The sequence below is a fragment of the Coregonus clupeaformis genome, chromosome 13 (genome assembly GCF_020615455.1).
Source record: "Coregonus clupeaformis isolate EN_2021a chromosome 13, ASM2061545v1, whole genome shotgun sequence".
Classification (NCBI taxonomy): domain Eukaryota; kingdom Metazoa; phylum Chordata; class Actinopteri; order Salmoniformes; family Salmonidae; genus Coregonus; species Coregonus clupeaformis.
The window spans coordinates 53,115,165-53,129,297 of record NC_059204.1 but is presented as its reverse complement, the minus strand read 5'-3'; the positions used below and the strand labels follow the sequence as shown (position 1 = coordinate 53,129,297).

Genomic DNA, 14,133 nt, shown 5'->3' with positions numbered 1-14,133 from the left:
ACCATCACCATCCCATCAAAAGTCCTATATATATTGCATCACATTCCAGCCCCACAGAAGACACACCCGGAAAAAGAAACGTCACGTTTCCATGTATATCTAAATAAGAAAAAAATATACAGCAGTGTGTCTAACCATATCAAAATGTATGCAGAAGTAACAACATTAAGTAGCCTATACAATGAATAGACAATGCATAGCAGTGTTAAGGTCAGTATAATGCAATTATTATCAAGTCTTTCAAATACGCAAGCAATTAAACAGGCCTTTGTGAACTAAAGACAGTCCCAATGACTAGAATTGTCTGCCCCCAGTGATACTGCCCAAGCAGCATCAGGTTATGGCTGAGGAAGACCGCAGAAGTCCCCTCTGCATACACAGTAAATGGCTCCTCGACTCGCTTTGAACTCCCTACAGAACATGCACGCCCATACAGTCCCATGGTGTACCGTTAGGATAAACCATGCTATGCGCTCACAAAAACAACTTCTGCAGCCTGGTGCGCTACTAGCTAGCTACCCCTTCCTGTGGTCCAGCAACATTAAGGTAGTTGTATACAATTTCAAATATTACATGACATTACATTTCAGAACACTTTACCCAATACATTTACTGTGTTCCCTCAGGCCACTACTCCACTATCATATATTTACAATACAACATCCATGTGTACGTGTGTGTAGAGTGTGTGTCTTATCATGTGTATGTGTGTCTGTGCCTGTGTGTGTGTCTCTTCACAGTCCCCGCTGTTCCATAAGGTGTATTTTTATCTGTTTATTAAATCTGATTCTAGTGCTTGCATCAGTTACCTGATGTGGAATTCAATGTAGCCATGGCTCTATGTAGTACTGTGCGCCTCCCATAGTCTGTCCTTGACTTGGGGATTGTGAAGAGACCTTTGGTAGCATGTCTTGTGGGGTATACATGGGTGTCCAAGCTGTGTGCTAGTAGTTTAAACAGACACATCGGTGCATTCAGCATGTCAACACTTCTTACAAAAACAAGTAGTGATGAAGTCAATCTCTCCTCCACTTTGAGCCATGATGGATTTACATGCATGTTATTAATGTTAGCTCTCTTTATTGATGTTAGCTGTACATTTAAGGGCCAGCCGTGCTGCCCTGTTCTGAGCCAATTGCAATTTTCAGAGTTCTCTCTTTGTGGCACCTGACCACACGACTGAACAGTAGTCCAGGTGAAACAAAACTAGATCCTGTAGGACCTGCCTTGTTGACAGTGTTTAATAAAAAGGCAGAGCAGTGCTTTATTTTGGACAGACTTCTCCCCATCTTAGCTACTGTTGTATCAACATGTTTTGACCATGACAGTTTACAATCCAGGGTTACTCCAAGCAGTTTAGTCACCTCAACTTGCTCAATTTCCACATTATTTATTACAAGATTTAGTTGAGGTTTAGGGTTTAGTGAATGATTTGTCCCAAATACAATGCTTTTAGTTTTTGAAATATTTAGGACTAACTTATTCCTTGCCACCCATTCTGAAACTAACTGCAGCTCTTTGTTAAGTGTTGCAGTGATTTCACTCACTGTAGTAGCTGACGTGTAAAGTGTTGAGTCATCCGCATACATAGACACACCAGTGTCATTTCATTAGTAAAGATTGAAAAAAGTAAGGGGCCTAGATAGCTGCCCTGGGGAATTCCTGATTCTACCTTGATTATGTTGGCGAGGCTTCCATTAAAGAACACCCTTAATGTTCTGTTCGACAGGTAACTCTTTGTCCACACTATAGCAGGGGGTGTAAAGCCATAACACATACGTTTTTTTCCATTAGCAGACTATGATCAATAATGTCAAACGCCGCACTGAAGTCTAACAAAACAGCTCCCACAATCTTTTTATAATAAATTTCTTTCGGCCAATCATCAGTCATTTGTGTAAGTGCCGTGCTTTTTGAATGTCCTTCCCTATAAGCGTACTGAAAGTCTGTTGTCTATTGTGACCGACTGGCTCGATTCGGTCTTATGTAGCAAAATTTGAAATTGTGTTTTTTACATTGGATAAAAGTAGAGACTCAGAGCTAGAAAATGATATATCATACACTCATTCAGCATCGTTCACACCCTCTTAAGCTTTAGCCCCACCCATCTCTTTAAGGGTTGATCCGAGCGTTCTGTCCCAATAACAGTAGTCAAACACCCAAGCTAACTGGCTAACGTTGGCTAGCTTGCTAGCTACTTCCAGACACAAATAAGAGAACAGCTCACTCTGACCATTTTACTCGCCCTAGCAGAGCTGGTTAGGCTGTTTTTATCTTATCCAGAGAGTTGGTGACTGCAACTTTGCTACTGGCAACAATTTACGCTTTTTTGCCAATGTTTACTGACACCGGCCATATTCAACGGGTGTTAAGCATTCGTAAATTTGTTATTCTGCGCTCTGGCACACTCAGACGAGAGTGCTCTGAAATCGGAGTAGATAGCCAGAGCAAATTTACCATCTACGTCTATCAACAGTTGTCGCAGTGACATAATTAACATTCTATTGAAATGGTTACTTGCATAGTGGAGTCTTTTGTTAAGACATGTAACTTGCTAGCTAGCTAGCTAAACAATGAACCATAATCCCAACTCATGATGTTACTACCCTGCATGAATCTGAAGGTAGCTAACCAACCAGGTTCAATGTTAGCTAGCTACTGTTAGGCTATAACTAGCAAAGCAAATGGCGCTGAGATACAAATAATATTACTACACAGATCAAACACGTAATGTTAGCTAGCTGACCTAACAACAGCAGTCAAGCACCCAAGCTAACTGGCTAACGTTGGCTAGCTTGCTAGCTACTTCCAGACATAAATGAGAAAACCGCTCACTCTGACCATTTTACTCGCCCTATTTTCTGACAAAATTAGAAACGTGTAATATCTGAAAATGTAGTTAGCTAGACTCTCTTACCCATACACATGGATGGACGCTTCTCGCTCTCTCACAAATGCCAAGGTTGCCCTTAGTTTGAAGATGTAATAATAATATGCCATTTAGCAGACGCTTTTATCCAAAGCGACTTACAGTCATGTGTGCATAAATTTTTACGTATGGGTGGTCCCGGGGATCGAACCCACTACTCTGGCTTTACAAGCGCCATGCTCTACCAATTGAGCTACAGAGGACCACATGTAATCCGGAGACAGGTGTTTTCTCCATCTCCTTAGCTATCATACTCTAATTCCACTGATTTCAAAACTCGGTCCTCCAGAAAGTGGACAGCAACAACAAACAAATGGCCAGGTCTTACTTATTTGGGAGCTCCCTCTACGGCCGGATCTGGATACCTTTATACTTTATAAAACTGCAGAATTTCACTAACTGCTCTCCCAAGACAACAGCCTCGGGTAACATTTCAAAGAGAGAGATAGAGACACCCCATCCTCTCCTAGAAGAGAAATTGTACATTTCGTTAGTAACTATGCTAAATCTTAATCAGCAACACAAAAGTTTTAATTACAGACAAAACAAAACATGATAACCTCTGTTCACCGGAAGTCCACTGTCCTCCCTCCACTCATACATCGTTTGTGTTTTAATCCATCCCAACATTTATGTACCCTTTATGTAGTCTATACTACACTTAGACACGGCGGCTTTTCTCTCGCCACCGAGTCTAACGATTTACTCCCGTATATGACTGGTCTCTCTTTTCCCCCATGAGTTTACGTAACCACCGCACTACAATGTCCTTCATGTTCATGAACAAACATTTTAAAAGGTAATTTTAAGTTTGGCAACCCCAATGATGGCACCTGACACAACTGATTGCTTTTTCAAAACATTTACTCACAATATTAACTCCACTCTAATTTCTCGTGACCCCTCCTCCCTTTCGTCAATTCTATAAATCTATTTCAGAATAAGATGGAATAAAGTGTCTCACGAGCTTGCAAGGAGTGTTTTGCCTGGTAATTTTAACTTCTTACCTTTTTAGAATCCATTCCCCTGGCATTTCGCATAGATTCTTCCAACCCCAAAATTAGTTCCACACCCGTCGCTATGTAACATTATCCGGGTATTGTTACTGGTCCTATGGTCAGAGACATGGGTAGTAGTCGTATCACTTTTGATTCTGCCCCTGTTACCCTGCTGAATGTAATACTTTCCCCTTGGGGTAAATGTAGCCTATTTGAAGCTCCCTTGCCCTGCTACACTCACTCTTCCAATGACCAACGGCCCCTCACCTAAAACAGGGCTCTGATGCTCTGTACCTGGGGATAGATTCACTGCTCCTTCCTCCCTGTTTCTTTGTCTTTCTTGGCCGTTAAAACCACATGCAAGGCTGCAAAGTGAGCGGAATTGGATTCCACTCTCAAAGCCCCCTTTACTATTTCATCCCAATCAAAAATGCCGGTCCACTACCCCCGCAATATCCGTTTTGATAACAGGTTTCAAACATACCATCAAAGCATACGTACACATTCTATCAACATACTCACATACCCAGTCTTTTTTATGCTGAGTACAGCTACTAATTTTGGTTTTATCGGTTTTGTTTTTCTGTTGATAGAACGCTAACATAAAAATGCTGGTGTATTGAGCTTTTGATCTTTCTTTTATGTCATTGTGCCAACTCACAATAGCATCTCTGAATTCTTTATTAGATTGGAATTCTCCGTCAGCAGGGAAATGCTGCCCAATTTCCCATATTTGAGCCGAATTGGTAGAATGCCCTTGCGCTTCTTTTAGTGCCTATATGGCTTTACTATAGTTTACCTCTTCTATTCCCCCTTTTACGGTAGTGTTAGAAACCACGGATGACATTTCATTGGTGGTTATTTCTGTGCCTCTTTCGACTGTGTCCAGAGTGTTTAGAGTTCCTCACTCACGGCTCTAATATATGTCAATTTTAACAATTTTCCAAGGTAGTGATATCCACTTCCCCGGAGAGTAGTGTCGTGGAAATTCTAATGAGAGAGACTTTGTCATTTCTTCAAACAATCAATCTTTATTTGATATTGATTAATTATTGCAATAATGGAGCTGGTCAACGAACCACCCGTAGGTGATTCGTTGAGAGCCCAACAAACAGGAAATGCTGATGTCTTATATAGTAGAACTAAAAATGCTTAGTCATGGCTGGTTCCACCCCTCCCCGGCAGATCAGGGCATCATAAGCTACCTTGTTTTCTTCTTGTGGCTTTGTGTATCGGCTGTGCCCTTGAAATATATGAGAAGAACAGGATAGACTGAGACACTGTGGTCAATCTCAGAGGCTCTTTATCTTCTGCTGTGTGACCAAGTTCAACAGAAGCAGAGTGGAAAAACACCAGCTTCCTCTTACAAGACATTCAAACAGACAGTTGGAAATTGTAAATAACTATATAAGGCTCATACAGCAGCACATATGCATAACAAAAGTTGTAATTTTGCCACGACATTCCTCCCTTTTGAGATTAATCTCAACCTAATATTAAATTACAAGTAAGCATGTAAGTAATAATGCATAATGTAAGCCAATTATGTCATAATCGAAGCAAAACTTCAACCAAGCAGAATATTAAACATTGTAGGAGAGGGCTTTCTTACACTAGAACATTATATTTGTAAATGGCTTCTGTTGTGCCACGGAGTTTAAAACCTTTAACCTTCTACACATATCATATACAGTTCTAACTGTCCTTTCTCAGAAAAGCGTTTGCTCCCAGAGTGTGGATGCTTAGGAGAGAACACCTGCTTAGGAGATAACAACCACAGAATCTGGGCGTCCAGCCAATATTCCACTCCCAGAGCAAACCTCTGTCTACAACAGGTGCATCTCTAAGTATGCAACAGGTCAAACATCACTGTCTTCAGCAGTAAAGGGTAGCTCAGCTAATCCTTCACAACCTGCATTCTGGCCCTGGTCATGGCAACAGTTAACATTACATTTGGTCTTGAATTTGTTACCAGTATTTTTTAAACACATAATCAGTCCAAACAATAAAACATTTGAATACTTACTTTCCAATTAACTTTCCAATTAACTTCACCTTCACATGTTGCAAAACCTTCTTAAGGGAATCATTTAAACAATAAAAAATGTATACAGAAGTAAACTCTTCATCTGTATAAAGTGGACAATCATCGCATTGATGCATCGATCTCCGTCTTCTTAAACAATGGGGTGGCTATTGTTTGCTGGACTCCTGTCCTGAGCCTGCCGTTGGCTCGAGCTGGAGTGGCTGTTATTTAAGTCCCGCCATGGGACTATGCTCGTATTCTTCAGTTGCATTGTGGCCACTTCTCCCAGGGCCCATACCACAGCTGCAATGAGAAGACTCACCACGAAAGCAACAAACATGATGCGTAGAGTCCGGTTCTGGTCCTTCCATGGCCACTGGGGTCGCCTATGATGATTCATCGGCTGGTACATCATCGTCTGGGTTGTGGGGCACCTTCCTGCATTGGCTAGCATGAACCCACGTCGACCTTTCTGCAACCGTCAGGAGCACCTGGAATGGACCAGTCCAGCGCTGTTGGTGTCAAGTCTTTCTGCGGAGGTCCTTGATGACCACCCAATCTCCTGGCTGCAATTTGTGTGAGCTCTCCTCCCTTTGGTTCAGGCAAAGCCACTTTTATCCTGGGGAAAATAGACTTCAGAACATTGTTGTGCAGCACAGTAGCTTACCATTTGATCCTTACCACCCATCAGTGTCAATCTGTTCTGTGGAAAAGGGGTTTACACATTTTGCACAAAATTGCTCCGCAAATACAGAAGAAACCTGGAGCAAACCAAAAATGATTTACAATTCCCACTACTCTTACAATTCCCACTTACAATTCCCACTACTCCTCTCTTTGACACATGGTCTTGACCATTTGCCAATTTAGCAACATAGGGAAAACAGTTACTAGGCAAGGCCCGGCAGAACATTTGGGCCCATCCACAGCTGAGTCTGTGAATCGCATATACATTTTGTGTTCCAGAGATGAAATTCCACTGGCCCTGCAGTAAACTGCAGGTCAGACACATCCTGTAAAGAAAACATGTTTTTAACAGAGACAGCCTCCAACAAGTTTTCAACCAATTTAGAATGTGAAATTGTCTTACCAGATGAGGTGAGGAACCCACGTTGCTTCCAGAGCGTACCGAAGTCATGCACAACCCCAAATGCATACCTGCTGTCAGTATAAATCGTAACAGTTTTATTCTTAGCCAAAATAAATGCTCTAGTAAGAGCAAACTATTTTGCAGCCTGAGCTGACAGATGGGGTGGTAGCATAGCACTTTCTAAGGTAGCGGCAGCCATAGTTACTGCATAAGTCACTAATGGTTCGCCTTGAGGTGATTTTTGAGCAGAACCATCAACAAATAGTTCCAAATCTGCATTCATTAAAGCATATCAGATAAATCGGGGCATGGCTTACAGACCTGGTCAACTAGGACAGCACAATCATGGGGCTCACCATCATCGTCAGTTGGTAGGAACATGGCACCTTGACATTGCTACAGCTCTGAGGCAACACACCAACCCTCTCACCACACTGTCAAGTCTCTTAGAGTAGTATGCAACGGGCCACTGCTTCCCACTGTGATCCTGTATAAAGACAGGTTACATAAAACCATTTTCTTTACACACAAATAGATTAAATGGTTTAGAATGATCCGGCAACCTAAACAAGGAGAAGAGGTTAACAACTGTTTCAATTTCTCAAGTGTCTGCAAACCCTCAGGAGTCCACTTTAACTTGTCCTTCATTGCCATCTTGTGGCCATCAGAGTGTTTAACAGTTCCATTATGCACTCATTCATTCACAATCATTCTGTTATTGTGTGCGTCCACACATTAATTAATGGGGTACCTTATTTGTTTAGTTCTTTAACGGTATCAAAATTTCTTAACAACCGTCAACTCTTAGATCAATCAGTTAACTAATTCCAGGCCTATTTTTAATTAAATTTGGTTCACTTAAATTCAATTCCGAAGGTCAGTCAACACAATTCTCACTACTTAAATTCAGTTCCCGAGAGTTAAGGTATTCTTACTACACGTGTCAACTCACTTGAAAACCAGGAATCAGTTACATCAAGAACACCTTTTCAAATGTGCTACACAGGCCTCCTCTACACAAGGCTCAAAGCTTAACATTTTTTTACTTGGTGGTCCTCTGTCCTCTTTATACAGGATCACGTGGTCCTCTGTAGCTCAGCTGGTAGAGCACGGCGCTTGTAACGCCAAGGTAGTGGGTTCGATCCCCGGGACCACCCATACACAAAAAAAAAAAATGTATGCACGCATGACTGTAAGTCGCTTTGGATAAAAGCGTCTGCTAAATGGCATATTATTAACTTAGAATTCCTAAAGTCTTCACCTGTAGTGCTGTGAAAGCAAAGGTTAGCGGTTACAATACTGCTACAACTAGCAGCGCACAGAAAATGGTATTGTTGGAAATCAGTCATAACTCCTTCAGTCAGTAGCTTAGTTATACTTTTGTAAAACTACAGTCTACAGCAATTGTAACTTTAGATCATATAAAATGTAGGAAGGCCTAAAGGAGTCCACTGAGTTACAACAGTACTCTTAATCATTCCAATACCAAATTAATTCCCCTTAAACAAATGTCATATACTTCAACGCTAATTTTCTAATAGTCTTCAAACTTATAATTTCAAAACAATTCTAAAAAAAACAACTTTACATCACTCTTAAATAAAAACAACAGCAGTAAATGCTTTTCAAGCAGTACATTTCCCTTACAAATCTAAAACAACCTTAAACAACTATAACCCGCTAATTTCACCCACAAATCATTTTCCCACCGCAGTCACTACTGCAACAAGCTGTTAATGGTAATTTTCTACATACCTTCGCCATAAACGTCACTCAGTTCAGCCAATTCAGTCTGTCATCTTGTAATTGTAAATGGAACTTCACGCGCAAGCCCAGTTAATGAGATATCCGTCTTCAGCTTTCAGCCTAATGTCCTTGTGTTGTTAATAATTCAAAGTCCATCTTTCTCTCTATTTTATTGTAGGCAAATCCATACCGTCTATTATTTTCTCGTTCCGCGCGTTCCATTCCCAGAGTAGTTTTAGATTTATCTTAGGCGCAATTTAAGTCAGTACTTTTAGAATGTCCTTCAACCAATTTCCGCGTATCATCAGTCATTATTTTTTCATTTGTCCAGTACTTTTCAGGCTTCGTATTCTAAGAGTTCAGTTATCCTTCCCCTTTTCTTACAGACATTATTGTTCAATTGATCCATTACTAAAATATATTTTTTAGGCCTTAACTAGTCCTCACAGGGTCTAGTTATACATCCGATACACACAGCTTTGGATGTCTTTTATTTCTATAGCACTTTCTCTAGTCCATGTAGGACTTTCTCTTTTAGGCCTTAACTAGCCCTCACAGGGTCTAGTTATACATCTGGTACACACAGCTTTGGATGTTCACGTTAAATTATCTTAACTAGTTCCCACAGGTTTGGATGCTAACGTTAAATGATCTTAACTAGTTCACACAGATTAGAGTTTTCATCCGGTACACACATATTTGGATGTTAATATTAGATTGCAGTTCCCTTAAGAAATGTCAGTCTCCCCCTATTTACCTGTCTCTGTTCGGGACACCTTATCCAACCCGCCGACACCCTCCTTCTGATCTTAGGCAGGTCCCTGATTAGTGCGGGCTCCTTGAGCCACTTGGTGTGGCCCCTGTGCACGGTTAACCTAGGTCCTCAGGAGCCGTCGGCAGATGGAGTTTGGGATCCCATCTGGGTTGCCAAATATTGTCGAAGAAATTCTAATCAAGTGAGAGAGACTTTGTCATTTCTTCAAACAATCAATCTTTATCCACGCACGACCCACGTGGAGTTCCAGGTCTCAGGCAGCCTCTGGAACTGCCGTTCTGCTGCCAACAAGGCAGAGTTCATCTCAGCCTATGCTACCCTCCAGTCCCTCGACTTCTTGGCGCTGACGGAAACATGGATTACCACTGAAAACACTGCTACTCCTGCTGCTCTCTCCTCGTCTGACCATGTGTTCTCGCATACCCCGAGAGCATCTGGTCAGCGGGGTGGTGGCACAGGAATCCTCATCTCTCCCAAGTGGACATTCTCAATTTTTCCCCTGACCCATCTGTCTATCTCCTCATTTGAATTCCATGCTGTCACAGTCACTAGCCATTTAAGCTTAATATCCTTGTCATCTATCGCCCTCCAGGTTCCCTTGGAGAGTTCATCAATGAGCTTGACGCCTTGATAAGTTCCTTTCCTGAGGATGGCTCACCCCTCACAGTTCTGGGGGATTTCAACCTCCCTACGTCTACATTTGACTCATTTCTCTCTGCCTCCTTCTTTCCACTCCTCTCCTCTTTTGACCTCACCCTCTCACCGTCCCCCCCTACTCACAAGGCAGGCAATACGCTTGACCTCATCTTTACTAGATGCTGTTGTTCTACTAATCTCACTGCAACTCCCCTCCAAGTCTCCGACCACTACTTTGTATCCTTTTCTCTCTCCCTCTCCTCCAACACTACTCACTACTCATCTGCCCCTACACAGATGGTAATGCGCCGTCGCAACCTTCGCTCTCTCTCTCCCGCTACTCTCTCCTCTTCCATCCTATCATCTCTTCCCTCTGCTCAATCCTTCTCCCTCCAATCTCCTGATTCTGCCTCCTCAACCCTCCTCTCCTCCCTTTCTGCATCCTTTGACTCTCTATGTCCCCTATCCTCCCGGCCGGCTCGGTCCTCCCCTCCAGCTCCGTGGCTTGATGACGCATTGCGAGCTCACAGAACAGAGCTCCGGGCAGCTGAGCGGAAATGGAAGAAAACTTGACTCCCTGCGGACCTGGCATCTTTTCACTCCCTCCTCTCTACATTTTCTTCATCTGTTTCTGCTGCTAAGGCCACTCTCTACCACTCTAAATTCCAAGCATCTGCCTCTAACCCTAGGAAGCTCTTTGCCACATTCTCCTCCCTGCTGAATCCCCCCCCCCCCCTCTATGGATGACTTCGTCAACCATTTTGAAAAGAAGGTTGACGACATCCGATCCGCGTTTGTTAAGTCAAATGACACTGCTGGTCCTGCTCACACTGCCCTACCCTATGCTTTAACTTCTTTCTCCCCTCTCTCTCCAGATAAAATCTTGCAACTTGTGATGGCAGGCCGCCCAACAACCTGCCCGCTTGACCCTATCCCCTCCTCTCTTCTCCAGACCATCTCCGGTGACCTTCTCCCTTACCTCACCTCGCTGATCAACTCATCCTTGACCGCTGGCTATGTCCCTTCCGTCTTCAAAAGAGCGAGAGTTGCACCCCTTCTCAAAAAACCAACACTCGATCCCTCTGATGTCAACAACTACAGACCAGTATCCCTTCTTTCTTTTCTCTCCAAAACTATTGAGCGTGCCGTCTTTAGCCAACTCTCTTGCTATCTCTCTCAGAATGACCTTCTTGATCTAAACCAGTCAGGTTTCAAGACTGGTCATTCAACTGAGACTGCTCTTCTCTGTGTCACGGAGGCTCTCCGCACTGCTAAAGCTAACTCTCTCTCCTCTGCTCTTGTCCTTCTAGACCTGTCTGCTGCCTTTGATGCTGTGAACCATCAGATCCTACAAGACCATGGTGCTTGCCTACGGAGCTGTGAGGGGAACGGCACCTCCGTACCTTCAGGCTCTGATCAGTCCCTACACCCAAACGAGGGCACTGCGTTCATCCACCTCTGGCCTGCTGGCTCCCCTACCTCTGCGGAAGCATAGTTCCCGCTCAGCCCAGTCAAAACTGTTCGCTGCTCTGGCACCCCAATGGTGGAACAAGCTCCCTCACGACGCCAGGACAGCGGAGTCACTCACCACCTTCTTGACACATTTGAAACCCCACTTCTTTAAGGAATACCTGGGATAGGATAAAGTAATCCTTCTACCCCCCCCTTACTCCAACCCCCCCCCCAAAAAAAAATAAAAAAACATTGTAAAGTGGTTATCCCACTGGCTATAAGGTGAATGCACCTATTTGTAAGTCGCTCTGGATAAGAGCGTCTGCTAAATGACGTAAATGTAAATGTAAATTTGATATCGATTAATTATTGCAATAATGGAGCTGGTCAACGAACCACCCGTAGGTGATTAGTTGAGAGCCCAACAAACAGGAAATGCTAACGTCTTATATAGTAACTCCTGAGTGGCGCAGTGGTCTAAGGCACTGCATCGCAGTGCTAACTGTGCCACTAGAGGTCCTGGTTCGAATCCAGGCTCTGTCGCAGCCGGCCGCGACCAGGAGACTCATGGGCGGCGCACAATTCGTCCATGGCCGGCAGGGATGTAGCTCAGTTGATAGAGCATGGCGTTTGCAATGCCAGGGTTGTGGGTTCGATTCCCACGGGGGGCCAGTATAAAATATATATATATATGTATTCACTAACTGTAAGTCGCTCTGGATAAGAGCGTCTACTAAATAGTAGAACTAAAAATGATTAGTCATGGCTGGTTCCACCCCTCCCCGGCAGATCAGGGCATCATAAGCTACCTTGTTTTCTTCTTGTGGCTATGTGTATCGGGTCATTGCACACAAACAAGTGATAACGTTAGTTCCGTTACTCCTCTCAGTTCAAGCCAGTCTCTATTCACCTCATATCTCCACATAGTTGTGCCCTTGAAAGATATGAGAAGAACAGGATAGACTGAGACACTGTGGTCAATCTCAGAGGCTCTCTCTTGTGCCGTGTGACCAAGTTGAACAGAAGCAGAGTGGAAAAACACCAACTTTCTCTTACAAGACATTCAAACAGACAGTTGGAAATGTACAGGTTTAAGGCTCATACAGAGCATGTGCATAACAAAAGTTGTAATTTTGCCACAACAGTAGTTATGGTATTTGTCAATACACACACACTCAGGAAACAAATACAAACACACAAAACAAACAGCATTTGGTCTTCCTTTCTTATAATTTAAAAAGAGTAATTTCTTCTCCATCAAAATATTTTTCAATTACTCTGTCATTTAAAATGTTTTACCCACATGGTAGTTCCTCCTATGCATATTTCCGTGTAGGTTTTAAATTTATAGCTGGTTTTCCAATCATAACCAACTGTTTTACCAGTCCACTGATTTAATTTATTTTCTTTTACAATGTTTTTCTAACCTGCAGGAATATTTTCTTACTTCTATCTCAGGACCCTGTCCTGGTATCTCTAAAGTACTTCAGGATCTTATCCAGGAATCGCTTTAATCAGGACTCTGTCCTGGTATCTCTAACACGCGTGACCTATTCCCAGAACAGGATTTTCTAAAAGTTCCCAGAACTTTCCCCAATTGGAGGTTGCGTTTAAGAAAATCTGTCTCACCCTTAACTCTGTCTGTTTGGGATGGCGTATCCGTCCACTGACGCTCCCTGCTGGGTCAGAGGCGGGTCCCTTTCTGCTCCGCTTAATCAGAGTGTGGGCTCCCTGAGCCACGTCTACTCTAGCCCCCCTGCATGGTTAACTGTGGTCTCCCCGGGAACGATCAGCAGGCGGAGTTAGCCATCCCATTCTCGTTACCAAATTGTCGTGGAAATTCTAACCAGGAGAAGAGAGACTATAGATTCTTCAAACAACAACTTTATTATAAGATTTGCAAAAATGGAGCAGTTAACAATCACTCAATGGTGCAGAGTTAAGAGCCCAACGAACAGAGTTGGGTCTCAGCTTTTATAGGAAAGTACAACGTCTGTCTATGTGGCAGTTAGCAGATGTGTGTAAACAGGGGCGGGGAACATAGTGTGTAAAAGGCGATTAGTTTGTCTGTGCAGATTAAGATAGCCCGAGGTTGATAGCACGAGGGCTCAACCGTCTAACTGCATTTGCCACAGCTCACACTATAATGTGCTCGTTTCTGCAAGATTCCACACAGCTGAGTTCCTGCAGATAGTAAAAACACGGGATGTGTCACATGCTGTGGTCGCACCCAAACAGCTCTTAGCTATACGCCCAGTTTTATGACTAAGTCACACAGACAAGTTTGTATCAGTAAAAAACACTAGTAAATAAACAAAAAACTTAATTTTCCCCCACACCCCTGCATCTCTTCCACTGTGAACATCAACCTGAATAAACACACACAGACATGATTGGTATTGAAACTCTTAGGTGGCACATACACATTATTTTCTGGTCAAAATGCACTCCCTACCCTTCCTCCTTGGCCCTAACCCATAG

General features: G+C 43.1%; 1 long non-coding RNA gene across 2 annotated transcripts; it reads right to left on the bottom strand.

Annotated features, from left to right (window-relative positions):
- Window positions 1–4,938: 4,938 nt before the first annotated feature.
- On the bottom strand, window positions 4,939–13,581 carry LOC121579737. Of its 2 annotated transcripts, none has more exons than XR_006002944.2 (2): window positions 13,282–13,581; window positions 4,939–7,530 (listed from the first exon to the last, which is right to left on the bottom strand). It is a non-coding gene; the product is annotated as an uncharacterized LOC121579737 (long non-coding RNA). The 2 variants fall into 2 exon arrangements; XR_006002945.2 differs by lacking the exon at window positions 13,282–13,581 and adding an exon at window positions 8,799–9,834.
- Window positions 13,582–14,133: the final 552 nt, after the last annotated feature.